Genomic DNA, 22,446 nt, shown 5'->3' with positions numbered 1-22,446 from the left:
ACAGGTTTTTTCATTTCTTTTTCTGCTTAAAAAATGAAAGTGTGGTGCTTTGCAACCTGCTCTCTAGACAGGTTTCAGCATCAGCATAGAAAAGGGGAGCGAGGGGCACTGGCCTTGAGGGGGGAGGGAAAACGCCATGGGCAGGGCACCAGCATATTACGGCTGCTCAGCGCCACAAATCCGTGTGGGGAGACAGCTGCAGGGAGACGGACAGTTTTACAACAGTAGTCCTCCTTCCAGATACTCTGCTCCTAAAACCTGTTCCATATGAAACACCATGAGTAGCATGGGCAGATGTGGCCCATGGAGGGACTCAGTCTGCCCCTTGGCAGGTACCTCAATCCTGTCTTGCCCAATCACTGTCTAGCCTCTGGTGCATCCCGCTGCCTCTGGGCATGCAGCGGGGTGCGCCTGAACTGCCTCCCCAGGCTGCGCAGGCAAAGAAAGCTGCTTTCAGTTTCTGCCGCCACTGCCCCAAACCCAAGCTACTGGCAGGGACCCACACGCACAGCTCCAACTCCATCCAGCCAGTGCCCGCTCAGGACTAGGCCCGGCAGAGTGGACGAGCACCAGCCCAGCCAGAACCCGTGCACACGGCCCAAACCCCAAACTGCACGGCGCCTCCTCTACGTGTGCCCACCCACGCTGAGCAGCGGCCGTAGCTGCCAGAGGTGAACGCAAGCTCGTGCTCGGCACAAGGGGCAAGTGGCCCCACACCTTTCACAGCTACCAGGCTCTTCTGGCTGCAACCGCTACGAGCCTGAGGCTGGGCTGCCCTACGGTTCCTTTGCACAGCCGTCACGGCCCTGCCGCACGGCCCGGAAGCAGCAGCGATGGCAGTGGAGACAAGCCCCAGGGCAGCCCACGTGTAGACTCTGCGCAGCCGCAGGAAGAAGGGACCGGCCGCCGTGACGAGGAGGAGTCATGTTTCCGCCATGTCGAGCAACAGCTACTGCCGCTGCTCAGTGTGCACGGGTTGTCTGGAGCAGGGGCACAACGGGCCAGGGTTATGCACACAGGTTCCATCTGGTCAACTTTGTCCAGGGAGTCCAGAGAAGGTGCAGGGCGGGCTGGGGGTCGGGGCTTAGGCTGGGCACTGTTGGCAGTACGGGGAGGAGCCGTAGGGCACGCGGGACCTGGGCTATTCGGGATCGGCACCGCTGACCGGCCCGCTTCGCCTTCCCCAGTACCGCCTCCGTGGCCCACAGGACCAAAGAGCTGCCGGCCCCTGCCTTACGCCAACATCCTGCATATGCGCAAGACACAGGCACCACAGAGGAGGGGAGAAAAGGAAAACTGAAATACATGAACACCTTAAAGCGGACAGAAGCAAACAGCAGGGGGCAAGGAAGCACCACCCCTACCCTACAACTCTCTAAAGCAAGCTGGAAAACATTGGTGCAGGCCTGCTGCACGCTAGGACAGAAGACGGGATTTCATGGGAAGCCTTCCGAGGAAGGATGAGACTAGGAGAGGCGGACAGAGGCTGTCAGGTAGGACAAGGTCACAGGGGCTGGGTGTTGCGCACATAAGGAGGAGTGGCTAACAAGTGCTGAAGACTGCAGAGATCAAAGGGCTCAACACCTCCCCCAGGCACAGGGGAAGAGAATACAAAGTCTGTGGGGTCTGGGCCCCCAGTATTCTGCAAGTCAAGGGGCAAGCCATTGCTTTTTGAGGGTGCTACCAGCAGTTGGAGGCAAGAGCTGCAGTCAGTGGAGGTGTTCCCGTTGGAGCAGGGCACGTGAATGACGTGCCTCCAGGCAGAAGCCTAGGCAACTGCTGGTGCGTTCTGTCCGCTTGGCGTGTCGAAGCAGAAACACGTACTCGCCTGTGGTGCTTTGGCTGTTTCCAAGGGACCGCCACACCCGTCTCGGTACCCAGAATGACCCTTGCAGACATGACAGCTCCTGGGGGCCCTTCTGCCCCAAGTAACACTTCTGTCACACTGCAGCTCACCACTGATATGCTGGTGCCAAGGACAGGTGCATGAGGAGAGCCTCAGAGAAAGGGCACACCCACGTTAGACCGTTTCACACGAGTGAAAACGCACACGCCGTTAACCGCGCCGCAGTGGATAAGACGACCGCCGTGGGCCGACCCAGCACATTTCCATTAAGGGTACCCAAATCACTACACAAATATCTTCACTTACCTATACACATTCCTACAAAAAGGGTTTCCAAATCCCCAGAAAATTTCCCTGACACAACCTGACCGTATTTCCATATGCTTGCCCAATTGCCACGCAATTTTCCCACACATCCCACAACAAACCAGTCCCCTAAAAACCCTCCCAGCTCACCCTAAAATTACCACACCATCTCTCTAAACACATTTCTACCAACTACTAGAATAACCAGCTTTAAATACAGAGCCACTGTGTTTTCAAGGAAAGGAGCTATCATCACACACAATTCCCAGTTTCCCACAGCAAAAAACACATTTCCACATACATCCAGAAAAAAGGTCCCAAATCCCCAGATTTCCCCCAAAGTCTCCATATTTCCCCAAACATTTCCACAGAAACGCCCCAAATCACCACACTAAATGACCAACTTCCCACCCACAAAATCACCGCACTGCCAGAAAAAGGTTCCCAACTCACGTTTCCACACAGGACACAGCCCCCACAGACACCCCCGGGTCCTGCCCCCGCCGCTGCGGAACGAGGCCGGGCCGGGCGCCCCAGGACAGCGGCGACGAGCAGCGGGGCCAGACGCAGGCGGCGCGGGGCAGCGTCCCGCCAGCACCGGCTCCGCGGCTCCCGGGCTGCGGCACCGCGCACCCCGCACGTGCCCCGCTCCCACGCGGGTTACAAACCCAAGGTCCCCGCCCCCCCGCCGCACCAGGGTTCGAAGGAGAGCGCGCTCGGTGCTGCCCCCGGTGGCTCACGCCGGGCACTGCGGGAGGGGGGGGAACGGCTCCTGAGGACGGCTCAGTGCTGCTCTCCTGTGGTCACGCCGGGCATTGCAGCCAGCGAGCGGACAAGGACAGGGACGAAAGTAGCTCCACGTGCCCTCCTGTCCCTGCAGCCGGGCGCGAAGCCGGGACACAACGGCGGGGAGGGGGCAACCGCTCAGTACTGCCGCGGGGCTCCCGTATATATTCTACACAGAGCACACGCACTGTATACACATCTGCACACGCATCCCACCTCCACGCATTTCTGTCGTGACAAGGACGTAGAATACGAATAATACCGGCAATTCTTCGTCCCCCCGCACCGGGCTCAACCTGGTACTTATGTTAAAACAAGGATCCCCACTCTCCACTAGAACAGATGTCATGCAGTTCTTACTGAACAACCTTTTTTCATTTTTAATTAACTTTAAAACAGGGAAACACCATGCAAACCTTGCTAGGAACGACACACCTCAGAAAGGAGCCCACAGGCAGCACCAGATCACATTCAGGGCACGCGGCCTGCGGCCAAAAAACCACCACCCGCCCTGCCAGCGCAAACGGAGCCGCTGAAGATCAGAGTCGGACCAATCAGCACGCAGTTGGGTCTACTCCTCCTACCAAACCCAACAGCCAATCAGACTGCGGAGAACGAGACTTCCTCCTGGACCCGCCTCCACCGGCAAAGACCAATCAAAGCGAGGAAGGGCGGAGTCTCCGAGACCCCGCCCATACAGCTCTTCCACCCAATCGCGGCTCGCCTCAAGGCGGCCAACGGGAACACGCGCCTCTGATGCCAGACCTGCCGCGCGCTCCAGGACACGCCCCCAGCCCCGGCTCCTCTAGTGATCGCTGGCGGGAGCCGCACGCGGGACCGACCTTTTCCGTGGGGACAAGAACGGGGAGCGGGGGCTGCGGGTCAGCAGTGACGGCATCACAACACAAGCGGAGACGAAGCGCTGGGAGTCAAGGGCGTTAAAGCATCTCACTAGCATGGGCTGCGGGGGCGGCAGCAAGGGGCATCCCCAGCCCCAGGCTCCTCCCCCACAAGCCAGAAGCACAGGGACCCCCAGTGCCCTGCCCCAGACATGTATGAAACCCCTCACTAGTTTGTAACCCAACTCGGACCAGTGCATCCTGGTCCCTGCTCCTTTGCATTTCAAACCCAACCATACCATACAGTTCCCCCTGGCTCTGTGCTCAGGTGACTGCGCCTGTACAGGCAGTGTCATGTCACCCAGGGGGAAACCTGCACCCAAACCTCATGGGCTGAAGCTCAGGCATGGAAGAATGGTTGTACTGTGACCCACTCGACCGCCCGTAACAACGTGGTTCCCTGGGATCTCACAGAGGGCAACACAGAGCCATCCCCGCACCTCTAACCCTTACCCCATTCGCCTTCCACTGCTGCAGATGTGTAGGCACTTTGCATGATGCTCTGTAGAGGGGTTTCAGCTTAACTCCGTAAGTAAACAGTTCTGACTGGAGGCCTATGTACACCCTCACACACCATCTCCCAGCATACACAGGAGACAGGAGGGCTACGCAGGGGCAGCATATACAGAGGAGAACAGAAAAGGAGCACTGGGACAGACAAGCAGCTCCAAGCTGAAAAAAAGAAGGAGCGTGCAGGCAACGAAGGCTCTTTCCCACCCACCTCACAATTCTCCAGTTGCAGCTAGGAAATACTGTTGCAGCCCCACTGCACATTGTGATGGGACAAGGGTTTTCATGGGAGCCAGCATGGGAAGGCTGAGACAGAGGCTGACAGAGACAGCATGGTCATATGCCCTCCGGTGTTGGCCACAGGAGAATAAGAAGCTAATACGTGCTGATGCTGGAAGAGGTCCAAGTGCTCAACACCTAATCCAGGCACAGCAGGAAACAACAGGAAGTGTCTGGGTCTGGGCCACTAATATCAGCCTAGCCCAAGGCAGGCCATTGTTTTGCAAGGCGCCCTAGTAGTTCAGAGGCCAGAGCTGCAGTCACTGCAGGTGGTACCTTTGGACATGTGCAAGCAAACAACGTGCATCCAGTGAGAAACCAAGGCAACTAGTGGCACGTTGTGTTCCGTGAGGGTGTCCAAGGCAGGAACACGCGCTCACTTGCTGCCGGGGTTGGCTCGGATCTTTTCAAGAGATTAGCGCAGGCCCCATAACCCTGTTTCTCTACAGCCAGCACAGGGACCCTTTGCAGACGTGTCAACTGTCGGGGGCCCTTCTACCCCAGGCATTTTGGAGCCCACTGTCACACTGAACCTCTTCACCAATAACCTGGTGCCAAGGACAGTTGCACAAGGACTAGCCTGTGAGAAAGGGCGGATCCACATCAGACACTTTCACACGATGTAAAACGCTCACACTGTTAACCATAACACGGATGACAGTAACAGGATCCTGCTCCCAGCCTCGGCCATTTTCAAGGCACCTAGACTAAGCTGCAGAAGTGCTGCTAAGCAGAAAGCTCAAAGCCTTCTTCTCACTGAACGCAGCATGAACCCCTGCAGATATGACAACTAACTTGGCCAGCAAATAAAGGAAGGGCCCGAGAGGGGAGTGGGCGGGGGCCTGACTCCTCGCCACTGCACACGCTACCAGGGAGACATGGGGGCACATGCCCCCCAGATTTGCACGTAGGGTGGTGGCAGGCCGCCCGCAGCATGCTGTATCTTCCCAGACTGCTGGCCTCTCCTGGGGTCCTCTCTGGCCCAGCAGGGCACACCCAGCATGGCAGGGCACTCCAGGGTCGGGAGCATCATTGGCACTGCTGCGAGCCCCGCACCGCAGTGGCAAGGTGACCCCTGCCCACCAGCCAGCAAGGGTGGCAGCGTGGAGTTGCGCTCCTTGGTTCCAATGAGCAGGCAGGGGGTGCCTCCCCACAGCAGCAGAGGGTTCACAACAGTGGTAACAAGCTTTGCTCTGCCCTGCCATGATGGCCACCGGGGCACGAGGGCAAGGTGCCCAAGACCACAGCAGGCAACCCCCATTCAGCCCCCCTACCTCCCACAGGGACCAATCCAGCTGTGTAACCTGTGAAAAAGGGGAAGCCGGGCTCCAGGCTCTGCACTCCATTCAGGCCGCAGCAACCACCGCCTTCCACATCTGGCAGACAGGCTCAGGTGCTGCTGTGGGGGCAGGAGCCTGCAGATCTGGGCCCCCAGTCAACTAGTTTGGGAGCGTCGGCACGACCAAAAGGGCTGTGGATGGAGATTGAGGGGCTCCAGGAGGAGTGGGGGGATGGACCGACTGGAGCATATCACTGATGCTCATCACCGCAAAGCCAGGCAGGGGGACAGCTCCTCCTGGACCCGCGTCCCAGTGAACAACGGGGGCAGGGGGAGCTCTGATGTTCCATGATAAGAAACCCATTCACATGCCAAGATTTATAGCTATTTAGAATTTATTTTATGATAGTGATTGAGTCACTGCTAGGATTTCCAATTTCTCTATATATACATACACACACACACACACACACTTCATTGCAATAACAGAACAAGGAGGGTTTGGGTGGGGGTTTAATCAGAGAACTTGTGATTTTTTTTTCTAAAAGAAAACCAGCATGCCTAGTAATAAGTTACAAAAAAACGATACTTTCCAAAAATTCTGGCTATAAGCTTGCCAAATTGTCCCAATCATAAAAGTGCTGTAGTCTTGTCTCTCAAAAGACTGAATGGTACACCCGGTTTTTAATAGCCTGCATCACCGAGTAAAAAACCCTCTACGTAAAAGGGTTCCATCGTACGCAGGTGTAACTGTATAAAGGAAAGCCAGCTTCTAGCCTGCAAATCTTTTCAGTGCTAAGCAGCAACGGCCACAAATGTGGCACTGAATATGCTGAGATCGGTCATGGAAATCCTGGGTTAAACTCACTGCTAGTATCAAAAAGTTAAAAAAAATGTTCATATTTCTCCCCCATTCATACTCTCAGAAGCAATATCTGGGAATTTTTATCTGGAATGATTATACAGCAAAAGCTTTGTTAACTGCCATGAGTGGGGGGAGCGAGCGTCTAAAATTTCTGGTTATCTCAGTCGGGTTTTCATCTTTTTGGAAAATCCCTGAAGAGCGGAGGGGAGGGGAGGGGAGATGGTGACAGCAGCAGTACAGGGTGGCAGGTGGCGGTGGCAGCCGCCACATGCAACCTTTCCCTCCCGCCTCCTGCGGCCAGCCAGGAACTCCCGTTAATAGTGTATTCCGGATAGAGAATGCTGGTTAACACAGCTTTTACTGTACTTGGGGGTCAAATGAGGCCCCTCAATGCAAAGCTGTATTCTGCAACTACTAAAGTACCAAGAGTCTGTATTAGTCCAGGGGAAGAGTCTTAGGGAGTCCTGAACCACCCTCACCTCTTTTTTGCTACACTACATTACACATCATTACCCCTCCTTCCACATTCTCTGAACCCAGAAACAGTTCAGTCTATCACATCAAGAGTAGCATGTCAGAAAAGATTCAGGGGAGCTGAGATGTATAGTCCAATGATGACATCCAGTGCTAATGAGGTGACTTCAGGTAAGAACAAAGGTCCCAGGCCCTGTGTTTCCCTGCTCTCTACAAAATGGGCCAGGAAATCCTTATCTCAGAGAAGTGGGCTGGAGTACAGAAATTTCAACCTACAAAATCCCCAAAGGCAAATATGTGGGATTCTGGAACTGGCCTCGAACCTGAAGGTCAGATTGCGAGGGGCCCTGGCACTGGCCCCCTAGTACTAAGTAAGTCTACGTATTCTTTGATGTATGTAGCCGCTCTGGCCAAAGGTCCCCGATTACTAACGTCCCAATAATCTGGTGTACATTTTATGGAGGAACTTGCTTTGCCTTGTCTTCTACTTCTCCAGAGACATCCTGGGTGTGACATGTGCATCTGATTATGCCGGGGTGGGCAACATATAGATCAGTGTCTGGATTTGGCCCACGGAGGGACTTTGTTTGGGACGGGGCGGGCCCTCGGTCCTACCCGACACAGGCGTTGTCCAGCCCATGATGCAACCTGCCGTCCCCTGCCCACACAGCAGGGCTGCAGCTGGACAGCCTGTCTAGCTCTGCCCCCATCCGCCCTGCTTTCAACTTGGCGGACAGGACTATCTCCAGACTACCCAGAACCCACGAGCACAGCCCCAAACCTGGCCTGCCCTACACATGCTCCAGAGTCGTCTACCCACCGTGAGCAGCAGGAGCAATAGCAGCGGCGGCCAAGCAGAAGCTGCTACTCAGCACGAGGGAACCGTGGCCCGACACACTTCTCAGCTGCCAGAACCTTCTTGCTGCAGCTGCTCAAAGCCAATGTCCAAACTGCCCTGCAGCTCTGCTAAGCTGCCACCGCTGCCCTGGTGGGCAGCCCAGACACGGCAGTGAGAAGCCGCAGGGCAGCCCAGGCGGGGACTCCTAATAGCTGCAGCAAGAAGGGCTTGGCCAGGGTGAACAAGAGGGGCCACATTTCTCCCACATGCAGTAGCAGTTTGTGCACTGCTGCTGCCACTCCTCAGCATGGGCAGGCACCCCAGAGAAAGTGCATGAAGGGCCAGGATCAGGAGCGTGCGTGCAGGTTTCAGCTGGTCCACCCTGGGCAGGACGAGTTTGGAGTGGGCTCGGGGCAGGCCAGAGCAAGGGCTGGGACTGTGCACTATTGACAGTGGCGGGGAGAAGGCACTGGGCGCATGGGCTACAAGCTATTCAGAGTGGGCAGTGCTGATCAGCCCGCTGCAGCTCCCCAGAGCTGCCTATCTGGCCTGCAGGCCCAAATACCGGGCCGTGCTTGGCTTACAGCACTCTCCAGCATATACACAAAACAGTAGTAGAACAAGGAAAGGTGGAGGAAGAAAGGGGAACTGAGACGGATAAACAGCTGAGAGAAGCAAGGAGCTGGTGAGCAAGGAAGCTTTCTCCCCACTCTCCTGCAACTGTCTGAAGGAAGCCAGGAAACAGGGGTGCAGGCCTACGGCAGACTGGGACAGAACTGGGGATTTCTTGGGAGGCCTTCAGAGGAAGGATGAGACTAGGAGAGGCTGACACAGGCTGGCAGGTAGCACAGGGTCACAGGCGCTGGGTGGCTAACAAAAGGTGAAGCCTGCAGAGATCAAAGTGCTCAACACCTCACCCAGGAACAAGGAGGAAGAATACAAAGCCTGTGAGGTCTGGGCCCCCAGGATCCTGCGAGCCAAGGGGCAGGTCAGTGCTTTTGGAGGGTGCTAACAGCAGCTTGAAGCAAGAGCTGCAGTCACTACAGGAGTTACCACTGGAGCAGGGCACATGAACGATATGCATGCAGGCAGAAGCTTAGGCAGCTGCTGGTATGTTCTGTCCGCCGAGTGTGTCAAACCAGAATCGTGTACTCGCCTGTCACCCCTGGTGCCTTGGCTGTTTCCAAGGGATCCCCGCAGGCCCCGCACACCCGCCCGAGTGCCCCGAGTGACCCTTGCAGACACGACAGCTGCTGGGGGCCCTTCTGCCCCGAGTCCCGCTTCTGTCACGCTGCAGCCCCTCGCTGGCTGTTGGAAGTTGCTGGCTCTGAGGACGGGTGCACGAGAAGTAACTGCGAGCAAGGGCAGACCCACGTTAGACAGTTTCACATGGGTGAAAACACACGCACCGTTAACCGCACCACAGTGGATCAGATGACTGCCACGGGCCAACCCAGCCCAGTTCCAGGAAGGGTTCCCAAGTCACCACACAAATCACGTCATTTTTGGTTTAACACAGTCCTACAAAAAAAGTTTCCAAATCACCATGCACTTTCCCTCATATGACACAAGCATATTTCCATATGCTTACCCATTCACCACAGATTTTCGCACAGGTCTCACAAAACAGCAATCGCAGAGAACAGTTCCCAAATCACGCTAAAATTACAGAGACATTTTTCTACGAACAAAATCACCGTATTTCCGGAGACATTTCCACAAACATTTCTGAAATAACCAGTTTTCCAGACAAAACCCCTATATTTCCAAAGAAAGGTCCTACATGCCAGAACAAAAATCACATTTCTACACATTTTGCACAAATAAGTTCCTAAATCAGTCTAAAATCACCACACCATTTCCTACTAACTCACATTTGCACAAACAGCTCCTAAATCATCAGTTTTCCACACAAAATCACCATACTTCCACAAAACTTCCATCATCGCCACGCACAATCAGGTCTTTCACAAAAATACTCCAAACATTTCCACAAAAAAGCTCCCAAATTCCCACAAAATTCTCCCAGTACAGTATTATCCCCAACCTTTCCACAAACACATCTCCAAATTACCACAAAATTACCATCTACACACCAAAAAAAAAAAAAACACACCACACTTCCAGGGGAAAAAAAGGGAGGATACTCAAATCACCACACAGAACGAACCGTTTTGCACACGGAAACCACCACGTGCCCTCAAAAAGGCTTCCACATTCCCACACCATTTCCCTCACTCAGCACAAGCATATTTCCACACTTACCCAATCACCACAACATATTCCACATGTCCTCCAACACACCCATTGCACACAGAAGTTCACAATTCACCCTAATATTACCACACCGTTTTCCACATACAAAATCAGCATATATTGTTTCCACAAACAACTCCCAAATCACCATACTTTCACAAAAATTCCTTCATCACCATGCACATACAGGGCTTTCACAACCCCCCCCCCCCCAAATATTTCCACAAACACGCTTCCAAAGCCCCACAAAACTCTCCCAGTACCATATTATCTCAAACCTTGCCACAAACACATCTCCAAATTATTATAAAACAAAACAACCAACTTCCCACCCAAATAGTCACATTTCAAAAAAAAAAAAAAGCAGCTTCTGAGATCGCCACACAAAATGGCCTGTTTTCTACAGAAAAACTGCCACGTGCCCTCCAAAAGGAGTTCCAAATCCCCACAATTTCCATCACACAGCAGTATTTCCACACACTTACCCAATCACCGCTAAATACTCCACACGTCCCAGACCACACCAGCTGCACAAACAAGTTCATTAAACACCCTAATACTACACCATTTTCCACACACAAAATCACCATATTTCCACAAACAGTTCCCAAATCATCAGGTTTTTTCTCACAAAAATCACAGTATTTCCAAGAAACAAGGTCCACATGCGATCTATAAAAAATAATCACATTTCCAGATAAAGGTCCCAAATCCCCACAGGACTCTCCCAATGTCCCAATACATCCCCAAACATTTCCACAAAAACTCCTCCAAACCACCACACAAAATGACCAAGTTCCCACCAAAAACATCACGGCACTACCAAAACTCACCACACAAAGCGGCCGGTTTTCCACACACAAACCGCCACGAGCCCGCACACGTGCCACAAAAAAGGTTTCCAAATCCTCAGACGCTTCCCTTCATACAACATAACCATCTTTCCATACGCTTAACCGATCCCCACGCAGTTTTCCACAGGTCCCACAACACACCAGTCGCACCAAAAAAGTTCCTAAATCAGCCTAACATTACTACCCCGTTTTCCTTACACAAAACCACCATATTTCCACAAACGGTTTCTAAGTAACCAGTTTTGCACAGAAAACCCTGTATTTTCAAGTAAAGGCCATGTACCACCACACACAATTAACAGTGGAAAGTGTTTTGGAGGCATTTTTGTGGAAATCACCACACAAAAAGACCACATTCCCACCACAACAATCACCACACTGACAGAAAAACGCTTCCCAGCTCACCACACAACGGCCGGTTTTCCACACACAAACCTCCTCGAGCCGACGCGGCTCCACGTCACCGCACGCGGGCACCTTTCCACACGGCCCCCCATGACTCTAAAACTCGTGCCAAGCTGGGGCCTCCTCACAAAACCTGGAACGCAAAATACTGATGCCGACTGTGCAGTGCACAAGGCTGCGAGTCCAGGGCTAGGCCATCTGGGAAGAAATAACAAGGTCTCCCTTCCAGCTTATCTTACTAGATTCACGATCATTTCAAGTAGGCTCCTACCTGTCTGGTATGTAACCCTGTGAAATGTCTATCTTTGATTAATAAGGATGGCAAATATTTCTTCTGCAATCAACTCGTGTTTATGTGCAGGAACAGACACTCTCCGTTTCGGACAGGTGCCTTCTCCCGATCTAGTTTGGTCTCTGTTGTTTTCTCGTGATTTACCTCGGTTTCCAAGGACACCTGGGTTTTTCCGGGTGGTTAATCAGTTTCTAGATATGTTCCAAACTGCATAGAAATGGATAACCTCTCGTCCCTGAGGAAGGTCATTCAGTGACTTGGACGAGGGGGTAAAAAGCACCTTATTCAAATTTGCTGATGACACTAAGATGTGGGGGGATGCGGGCACGCTAGAAGGGAGGAATAGGCTGCAATGGGACCCAGACAGGTTACGGGGGTCAGCAGATGAGAACAGGATGGGTTTCAACACTGACAAGTGCAAGGTGCTGCACTTGGGGAGGAAGAGCCAGCAGGATACCTACAGGCTGGAGAACTCCCTTCCCGTCAGAGCAGAGGCAGAAGAGGATCTTGGAATCATTACTGATGCCTAAGTGAACATGGGCCGACAGTGCGGGGATGTGGTCAGGAAAACGCACCTTGTCACGCATCCGCAGCTGCATTTCGCGCAGGTCCAAGGAGGTGATCCTCCCCCTCTATGCGACACTGGTCAGGCCGCAGGGGGAGTACCGCGACCAGTTCTGGGAGCCGCACTTCAGGAGGGATGTGGACAGCATTGAGAGGGTTCAGAGGAGGGCCACCTGCATGATCAGCGGGCAGCAGGGCAGGCCCTACGAGGAGAGGCTACGGGACCTGAACCTGTTCAGCCTCCACAAGAGAAGGCTGAGGGCGGATCTAGCGGCCATTTACAAACTAGTCAGAGGGCACCAGCAGGCACCGGGGGAGTCCCCATTCCCCCGAGCACTACCAGGAGTGACTAGAAACAAAGGTCACAAGCTGGCAGAGAGTAGGTTGACTAGACATCAGGAGGCGCGACTTCAGTCAGGTCGGCTAGGACCTGGAACCAACTTCCAAGAGAAGCGGTGCTGGCTCTTACCCTGGCGGTCTATAAGAGGAAGTTAAATGAACACCTTGCCGGGGTCATTTGGCCCCAGTACTTTCTCCTGCTATGGCAGCGGGTCGGACTTGATGATCTGCTCAGGTTCCTTCCCACCCTACCTACTACGAAACTGTTCCACTTGGAACTGTCTGATACCAATAATGAGCAGGTTGATTAACAGGCTGTTCTTGGCAATCACTGCTGGGGACTCTCTTGATTTCTACAACTAAAAGAAGACTTTGAAGATGCTGGACAAAGGGTATAACACAGCCGGTGAAACAGCTAACAGCGCGCACTTCAACAGTGAGAAATCTGTGACACCAACGGCCGCCGTGCCCAGCTTACTGGAGAAGCTGAAGAGAAACAGACCGCCTCTTCGACGCCCGTTTGGTGAGAAATCATCACCTTATAACTAATAACTGGACTTTGCTTTGGTTCGGGCTCACTTGACTTAGAAAGGCTTCATTTACTACAAGTATTCCATCACTCATTCAACAAGGTGTGGTGCCAATCCCTAGGTTAGTCCAGAATCCTAGGTTTCTATTTGCTAAAACACTGGCTCCCCCCTGGGTCCATCTGGCGCTGGGTCCTTCCCACCCGCACCGCCACCGCAACGCACGGCCCTGCTGCACCGGCCACCCCACGAGAGCGGTGACTGTTCACGAGCGGGGCGAGTACAAGGACCAAGGGCAGGTGGCGCGGAGGAGCGTCCTGGCAGCACCAGCTCCAAGGCTCGAGGAGGAAGCGGCCAGGCTACGGCAGCGCGCACAAAAAGCCCACGCACCCTGCACGCCACTCCATGCTCTGCCCCGCACCTGCCCACGGGAGATCCCACCTGCAGCACCGCTGCCTTCGCTGGGCTAGTGTCGGCCTGGCACCCACAAGGGCCATGCACAGTACTTTCGGTCTGCTCCCCCCCGGCCCCCTCAGGGACTACCTGAACGTAGGGACGCGGAGCTACCGCTCCTGCCCGGAGCGCACAATGGCGCTGGAGCCGCGCTGCTGTTGGAGCGCTCCTGCTGCCTGCCGCGGGCATGGGGCCGACACCAGGATCCTGTCTCAGAGCAGTGCCCAGGGAGTGTGCGTACAGCCCACACCGTATTACACTGTGGGCACCCACCTCACACACGCTGCTCTACTGACCTGGAATCCTGGTTTTCCCTGATAAAAAATAGCTTATTTTCTGATAGGTAAACCTCTTTACTAATTCTCCCATAAAACCCCCAAAATCCATGATTTAAGTGAAAGGCCCCTCACTCCCCTGCACACCCTCCTCACCTCCCCAGCCCTTCCAGAGGGAGTCCCCCATTGCCGCTGCTCCTTCAGTGGAGCCAAGTCCAGCACCCCCCACCCACTGTCTGCCTGCTGCGGGCTCAGGTCGGGGGCGCCAGCTCCCCGCTGCTGCACGTACTTCCGAGGGACAGAGGAACCCATGCCCCCACATCTGTACATAATGGGCAGCAGGCTGCCAGCTGTGGGCTCCCAACATGTTGCCGTTCCCCAGGGCCTCTGCAGCCCAGCAGGTGACCCATGTCTGCAGGGAATGCCGGGGCCACGTACAGGTGTCTCACTATTCGGTGGGAAAAGGAAAACACAGATCCCTGCTGGCGCAGAGCAGAGTTTTTTGCCCCTTTGTCTCCTGGCTGCAATGCCCAGCGTTAGTCACAGGGCGGCAGCACTGAGAGGCCTCCCCCCCCCGCCCCCCGCCCATGCTCCATGCCTGGCTTGAAGGACCTGAAGCGGGGAGGACGCAGGGCCAATTTTGGTACCTGCCCTCGTCTCCTGGCCCGGGAAAAAAGCAATGGCAGCAGAGAGGAGCTCTAGGGCAACCCAGGTGCGGACTTGGGGCAGCTGCAGCAAGAATAGTGCGGCCATGCGGAAGCAGAGGGGCCAGGCAGTGGCAGCACAGACAGAGGAGGGAAAAGCAAAACAAAAACAGATGAACAGCTTATAGCTGACAGAAGCAAAGAGCAGGGGACAAAGAAGCATTCCCCCCCCTCCCCTACAACTCTAAAGGGACCTGGGGAACAGTGGTGCAGGCCTGCTGCAGACTGGGACAGGACAGGGGATCTCACAAAAGCCTTCTGAGGAAGCACGAGACTAGGAGAGGCTGACAGAAGCTCTCACGTAGGACACGGTCCCAGGGGCTGTGTGGCTAACAAGTGCTGAAGCTTGCACAGACCAAAGTGCTCAGCACCTGGTCCAGGCACAGGCAGGGAGAATACAAAATCTGTGGGGTCTGGGCCCCCAGCATCCTGCGAACCAACGTGCAGGTCACTGTTTGTGGGGGGTGCTACCAGCAGTTACAGGCAAGAGCTGCCGTCACTGGAGGTGTTACCGCTGGAGCAGGACACGTGGACAATGTGTGTCCAGGCAGAAACCGAGTGTCCAGTGAGCGTGTCAAAGCAGAAACACGTACTCACCTGTCGCCCGTGGCGCCTCGGCTGTTGGCGAGGCAGCGCTGCAGGCCCCGCGCACCCGTCTAAGTGCCCGGAGCGACCCTTGCAGACACGACAGCTCCTGGGGGTCCTTCGGCCCCAAGCCCCAGTTTTGTGGCTGCGGCTCCTCGCTGACACGCCGGCTCCAAGGACGGGGGCACGAGGAGCAGCCTGGGAGAAAGGCCAGACTCGCGTTAGACACTTTCATGCGAGTGAAAACGCACGCACCGTTTACCGCACCGCAGGGATAAGATGACCCTCACGGACCCGGCGCAGCACATTTCCATTACGAGTTCTCATGTCACAACACAAAAGGGCTGGTTTTCCACACAAAACCACCACATGCCCTGAAAACAGGTTTCCAAATCTCCACCCCGTTTCCCTCACACAACATAACCACCACACAGTTTTCCATCGGCCCCACAACACACCAGGCACACAAAAATATTCCCGTGACCCTAAAATATCCACCCAATTTTCTTCACACAACATCACATTTCCATACACATTTTCACAAACAGTTCTCAAATCATGAGTTTTCCACACACAGTCACAATATTTTTCAAAGAGTCCTTCATCACCGCACAGAATAATCAGTTTTCAAACAAACAAAGGAACACCCCCCTAATTGCACACATTTCCACAATAAAGTTCCCAATCCCCAAGGAATTGTCCCGCTGTCGCCACATTTCCACAAACGTTTCCGTACAAACGCCTCCAAAACATGACACAAAATGGCGGGTTTCCCACGAGCCCGCCCCGGTGCAGACGACGCCCCGCAACACCCTCGCCCCGCCCGCGGTACCCCGCGCCGTGGCAGGAGGCCGCGTTGCGTCGGGCGCCCCCGCGGCGGGAGCGGTGAGACGGCGCAGGCGCGGGGCGATTGGCGGAGGGAGCGGCCGGGCGGCGGTTCCCCGCACAAATCCTCCCGCAGCGCTGCTGCCTCCGCGGGGCAAGCACCGGCCGGGCAGACACGAGGGTCACGCCCGGCGGCTCGGCCTGCCCCGCCCCGGGCCCCACCCGCGCGCCTCCCTCACACGTGGGCGCTAGCACCGCCGCGCCGGGCGCTCCCGCCATGGGGAGCGCGATCTCCCGCACGTGGTCGCCGCTACATCCGGTCGCAGAGCCGTCAGGTGCACGCGGACAGCTGAGCGGGGCCGCTGGGGATCGGAGCCGGACCAATCGGCGCACAGAAGCCCGCACACCACCCTCCAGTCCCCGGTAACCAATCAGAATGGGAACAATGAACTCAGTATCCTGGTCCCGCCTCCCCCGGCACTCCAATCAAAGCGAAGGGAGGAGTGGTCATGACTCCGCCCAAAAGGCCACTCCACCCAATCGCTGCACGCCTCATGTTGGCCAATAGGAACACGAGCCTCCAATCCTGGCTCGGCCTTGCTGCGCTCCCCGGCCCTGAATCCACATCCGTGAATCACGTGCCCGCCGCGGGCACTGCCCGACTTACGCCCCGAACGAGGGGGCCTGTGGTCGTCTTCTCTCTCTGCCTTTATCTCCTCCCTGCCTAAGCAACAGGTCCACGGCCGGAGCTGGGTTTTTTTTCTCTCTGTCTTCATGATTTGGCTGCAAAGCCCAGGTTCAAAAGAAAGGGAGCAGCATACGACACGTTTTTATTTTTTCTGGCTTGAAATCCCGGCTGCCCCGGGAGAATACATTAATATCTATATCCCGATCCCCACCTATAGAGACAGAGTGAGAGAGAGTAACAGGATCACATACAAACATATCCTTATTGGATACATGTCTTTACAGTTTCAGGTTTTTCAAAGTAAGTATGCAATAAATGACACGGTCAGGTGAATCCTGCTTTCAGTATTACCTTATTTTACACCAAAGATCCCAAACTCTCCCGTACAATTGAATTGACGTCTCGTGGTGCTTCAAACAGTCCTTCTTGGGGGCCCACGTGCACCCCCTTAGACCACCACCCAGCATGACGAGGAGACAGGGAGGCTACGCAGGCGGGAGTAGGAGAGAAAAGGGCACTGGGACAGACACAGCTTCACGCTTCAACACCAGCCTCAGAAGAGAGCCTGACAGGCCCCGCAGGGCGGGGAACGCAATCTCCCTCCCGCCCCGCCCTGGCAGTCAGAGCAGCCTGCCGCAGCGCTCCGCGACCGCTCGGGTGCCCGGGCCAGCGGAGGGCGTTCGCCTGAACCCGCCTCCGTCAGCAGAGGCCAATCAGAGCAAAGAAGGGCGGAGCGGCCCTGATCCCGCCCAAGTGGCAACTCCACCCAATCGCCTCATGTCTTAATATGGCCAATGGAAACGCGAGACTCCGATCCCCGGCCTGCCGCGCTCCCCGGGCTGGGATCAATGTCCCGGGAATCGTGTGCGCGCCCCGGTCAGCGCGAGCCCGCCTGGCCCCGGCCGAGCGAGCCACGTCTTTTTTCTTTTCTCCCTGCCTTTATCTCCCGCCTGCCTGAGCTACAGGTGCGCGGCCGGAGCCGCTTTTCGTGCTCTCGCTTCCGCGCAACCCAGATTAAAGCACAGGGAAGTAGCGCAGGGGAATATTTTCTTTTCTTTGGCTTGAAAACCCAGCTGCAGCGCGCAGGTTGGAGCGCAGGGAGGGCGGCACGGCGCCGGCTTTGTTCCGGGCCCTCATCTCCGGGCTCCAAGCGCCGCTCCAGCCCCAGGAGGGCAGCACGGAGCCGCCTTTATTTCCTCTGCCCTACAGCCGGGCTGCAGGGCCGCGGGTGAGCCACAGCACGGCAGCACGGAGCTGGCTTGTTCCCGGCGGTACCTCCGCGCTGCGATGCCCGGCGTGGCCACAGGAGGGCAGCACTCAGCAGGGATTTCCGCTCCGTGCCTTCATCTGGCGGGTGCTGCGCCCACAAGTGTATTTCTGACGCTCGCTATGGGTGCACAATGCCCCTGTTATAGATGTATGAGCTGCACTTATCACTGTAGGTCTGGACGACAACTATCTCGATTTCCCCTTCTGTAAACAGTAGTGGGTTCACTGCCAATTATGGCACCTATCCCCCACGCACACGCACACCCTTATTACACACATCGCTGTACAAATTCAATTTCCCAAAGTAAGCACACAACGATTAACACTGTCACTTCAATCCCCTCGGCTCAATATTTTACTTCATTTACAGCGATGTTCCCCACTCTCCCCTAGACTTGAAGTGATCCCTTCCGCTTCTCACTGAACGGGCTTTTCTTTTCTCCTTCAAAAAGGGGAAACTCCGTGGAAATCTTGCTGGCAACGACACAGGTCGGAACGGAGCCCGCCAGGCAGCACCGGTCCGGAAGCGGGGCGCGCGGCTTGGGGCAAAGGGGGACACCGCCCCCCACTTCCCCGCGGCACACGCCTGCGCCCGGCCAGCTGAACGGCTCCGTTGGGGACAGGAGTCGGACCAATCGCCACTCCTCTCACTAATCCAATACAGCCAATCAGACTGCGGATAAGGCGGGCGAGTCCTGGACCCGCCTCCTGCGGCGGCGGCTAATCAGAGGGAACAAAGACAAGGTCCGCTTGGGTCTGACCCCGCCCACACAGCCCTGTCAGCCAATCGCCGCACTCCTGATAGCGACCAAAGGAAACGCGAGATGCCGAACCGGGCTTCGCCGCGCCGGGATCCCTGTCCCGGGATCGTGTGTCCGCCCCGAGCAGCGCGAACCCGGGTTTGTTCCCGGCCCTCATCTCCGGGCTCCAAGCACCGCTCCGTCCCCAGACGGGGAGCGCGGAGCCGGGTTGGGGGCCCGCCGCACTGCTCATCGCGGCCACAGGAGAGCTTATTCTCCACCTGCACGTGCTGGGTGCATGTCCCGACCGGACCACAGGAGGGCAGCACCGAGCCCCCGACAGAGCTCCGCCGTGCTCGGACGCAACCACAGGAGGGCAGCACTGAGCCGGGACTTTCTTCACACAGTTCGGCTGCACAGGATACCTAGTCTGTCTGTATTAACTACAGCCACTAGGAGACGGTTATACACAAGTATGACGGGTGAATATCTATATCACTATCCCCGTGTACGGAGACAGACGGATAGTAAGAGGACCACTGTGTTAAGTATGGTGTGTATTATACATACACACCCTTAATGGATACATCACGGTACAGATTCAAGTTTTTCAGAATAAGTACACAATGAATAACACCATCAATTCAACCCCATTTTCACTATTATACTATTTTACACAAGAAATCCCAAACTCCCCGCTGGCACTGAACTGCTGTCCTGTGGTGCTCTCTCAACAACAGGTTTTTCATTTCTTTTTCTCTTTAAAAAATGAATATTTGGCGTTTTGCAAGGTGGTCTCTAGAGAGGCTGCAGTATCAGTCCAGAACCAAACGGTCCTTCTTAGGGGTCCATGTGCACCACCTCCCAGCATACCGAGGAGACAGGGTGGCTACGTGAGCGGGAGGACGGAAAAGGAGCACCGGGACAGACAAACAGCTTCAAGATAAGAGAAATAAGGAGCGTGGGAGCAAGGAAAGCTCTTCCCCACTGGCTTTGCAACTCTCCCCTGGCAGCTGGGAAATAGTGGTGGAGCCATGCTACAAACTGGGATGGGACAAGGGGTTTCATGGGAGGCTTCCAGGACAAGTGGGAGTCAGAGGCAGACAGAAATATTAGGCTCACAGGCCCTGTGGTGTTAGGCACAGGAAAATGAGGCCTGTGTGAAATTAAGTTTAACCAGGTCTCTTACTTGACTAAGAGGAGAGACGAAGAGAGAAAGAGAAGAGAAAAAGATGCTGATGCTATGTGTTTCAAAATGTTCTCCAGTAAGAAAAAAACCTTTGTGCCTTGTTTTGTCTTAAGATATTAAGCTCTGTGTGCAGCTGTTAACCTCCTTCTTTCCCTTGAACCAGAAGCTGATAACTGTTCCCAAAACAGTGTTTTTTTTCTGAATAAGTAAACTGCTTGTGTGTGACAAATGAATGATCAACTTCTTTCTGTTTCTTTCAAGGTTGCTTTGTCTAAACCCTGCATCTTTTCTCGCTGTCTGAAGTATAAATACGCTTATAAACTTGTAGAGGTCAGAGTTCCTTTGAGAACCCTCCTTGTAGTCACTTGTATAGCTCTAAGTAAACCAAGACGGCTCTGCCAGTTCTGATACAACTACAACGCAAAGTTTAATGTCTTCCACACCTGTTTTGCAGCAGCCCACACAGGGACCTGTTGCAAACGTGACAGCTGTCGGGGGCCCTTAAACCCCAGGCCTGTAGGAGCCAATGGTCATGCTGAACCTCCTCTCCTACAAGCTTGTTCCAAGGACAAGCGCAGAAGAACTGGCCTGTGAGAAAGGGAGGATCCACATCAGACACTTTCGCACAAGGGAAAATGTTCATACTGTTAACCATCAATCCGTTAACCATGGATGAGGATAAGATGACCCAGCTGCCGGCCCGAGCCTGAGCCGTTTTCGAGGCATCTACGCTAAGCTGGAGAAGTGCTGCAAACAGAAGGTCCAAAGCCTTGTTCTGACTGACTGCAGCATGAACCTTTGCAGATGTGACAACTAAGTTGGTCAGCAAGTAAAGGAAACGATCAAATAATTAAACAAAGCACCAGGCCTAAAAGGAGCTAAGGAAAGTCTATACATTAAAATGATCCACATATGCAACATTGTAGCTTTATCCTTAAGTAGTAGTGTCACAACCCAAAGTTGTGATTTGTTGTTTGTGTGTGCTTCGGCACCGCTAAATTATTTTTCCCGCTAAATTGCAGCTTCCTTGCACGGTGGAGTTCTTTGCTGCAGGAGAGAACCCCGGTGCAACGAGATGTTTCCCGACGATTTGTAGCTTTCTTTGCACGGTGCATTCCTTTTTGCATTTGAGAAATGCTCGGTGCAAAGAGTTCCCGCCATTTGTATTTAGATCTGCGCCACGTTATTGGCCGGCTCTAAATGTAGGCACACGCGGTGGCTAGCTATTGGCCTTGGGTAGTTTCCGCCCAAGTCGGCGAGCAAGGAAAGAAAAAACGCACCCGGAGGGAGAGAGGAGGAGACTTCGCGCTGTGTGAAGCTCTCTAAGCGATGTGGACCCTTACGGACCCAACGCGCCTTTCTTAACCAGGCAACAGAGGTCTAAACAGCCTCTGGCCTCTCCCCGTTGCCGAGCGCAATCCTAGACGTATCCCTATCCTATATACCCAATTTTCGAACCCACGGAGTCTTAACAGCTCTGGGGACCTGGGAACCGAATAACAGAACCCACGGAGCTTCAGTAACTCCGAGGGAGCAACCAAGTTTCTCGTAATCCTCCAACGGGGATTCGAGCAGGAGCTGTGCCTGGAAAGCTGTCCAGCCTACACCACTAACATCTTTTGGTGTAAGTAAATAATCTTTTCATCAACCATTACGCTTCCGTGACTAATTCTAGCGTGCGTGTACCCCATTGCCCCGCGGTTTTCCCCGGCCCCGCGTGCCCGGGCTGCTGGCCACAGTCCGCGTGCGCAATGACGGGTCCGGCTCGCCCCCGGCCCGCACAAGTAGTAGTGGTAGCAACTAATGTAACTCAGCATGCATCTATAAATATTGGCATAGGCTGAAGGGAAATTTGGAGAACTCAACCAGTTCAAGAAAACTTGCTGCCAATCTGTGCCCCCGCCTCCTGAGTTTCCCCAGCCAATGTAAGTGAGCACCTATGTTGTGTGGTTGTGGATAGGCAGCTAGACTTTGGAGTAAAGGTTTGTTCACCTGTTTCAAGGTTTAAACAAAGAAAAGGTGGGGCTATAGACTTACTTCTGCCTCTCTTATCAGCAGCCTACCCACAAGGTTACCTGTAATGTAGATAACAGGAGGCAGGGGTGGCAAGAGGGAGGGGTTTGCAGGGTGATTCCTCCCATAGGCTGTAGATAGAGTCAGTGGCTGACAGGCCACATGGAGTCTGGCAAACTATGCACCTAGCAGAAGCCTGACTTATGCATGACATGTACAAGTCATGGGTCTGGGGGGCACCCTGGCCCTCCCGTGGCCGATTGCCAAGCCAGGGGAGCACGGGGGCGGTCTGCACATCCTCCAGACAACCCAGAAGTAGTCCCTGTCTACTTCCAGGTTCGGCACCGAGCACATGGAGGGCCACCCCCCACTCCTGTGGGAAGCTC

The 22,446-nt window shown here is 54.7% G+C and overlaps 1 long non-coding RNA gene across 1 annotated transcript in view; it reads right to left on the bottom strand.

Moving 5' to 3' along the window:
- LOC132246546 (uncharacterized) overlaps positions 1–2,620 on the bottom strand; it is a 44,464-nt gene extending 41,844 nt beyond the window's left edge. Inside the window, exon 1 of the long non-coding RNA XR_009457890.1 lies at positions 2,606–2,620. This is a non-coding gene — a long non-coding RNA (uncharacterized LOC132246546). The remainder of the gene's footprint in view (positions 1–2,605) is intronic.
- Between the last annotated feature and the right edge of the window lie 19,826 nt (positions 2,621–22,446).

Source organism: Alligator mississippiensis, chromosome 16, assembly GCF_030867095.1.
Source record: "Alligator mississippiensis isolate rAllMis1 chromosome 16, rAllMis1, whole genome shotgun sequence".
Classification (NCBI taxonomy): domain Eukaryota; kingdom Metazoa; phylum Chordata; order Crocodylia; family Alligatoridae; genus Alligator; species Alligator mississippiensis.
Note: the sequence above shows the minus strand (reverse complement) of the source record. Positions and strands in the feature narration are given on the sequence as shown.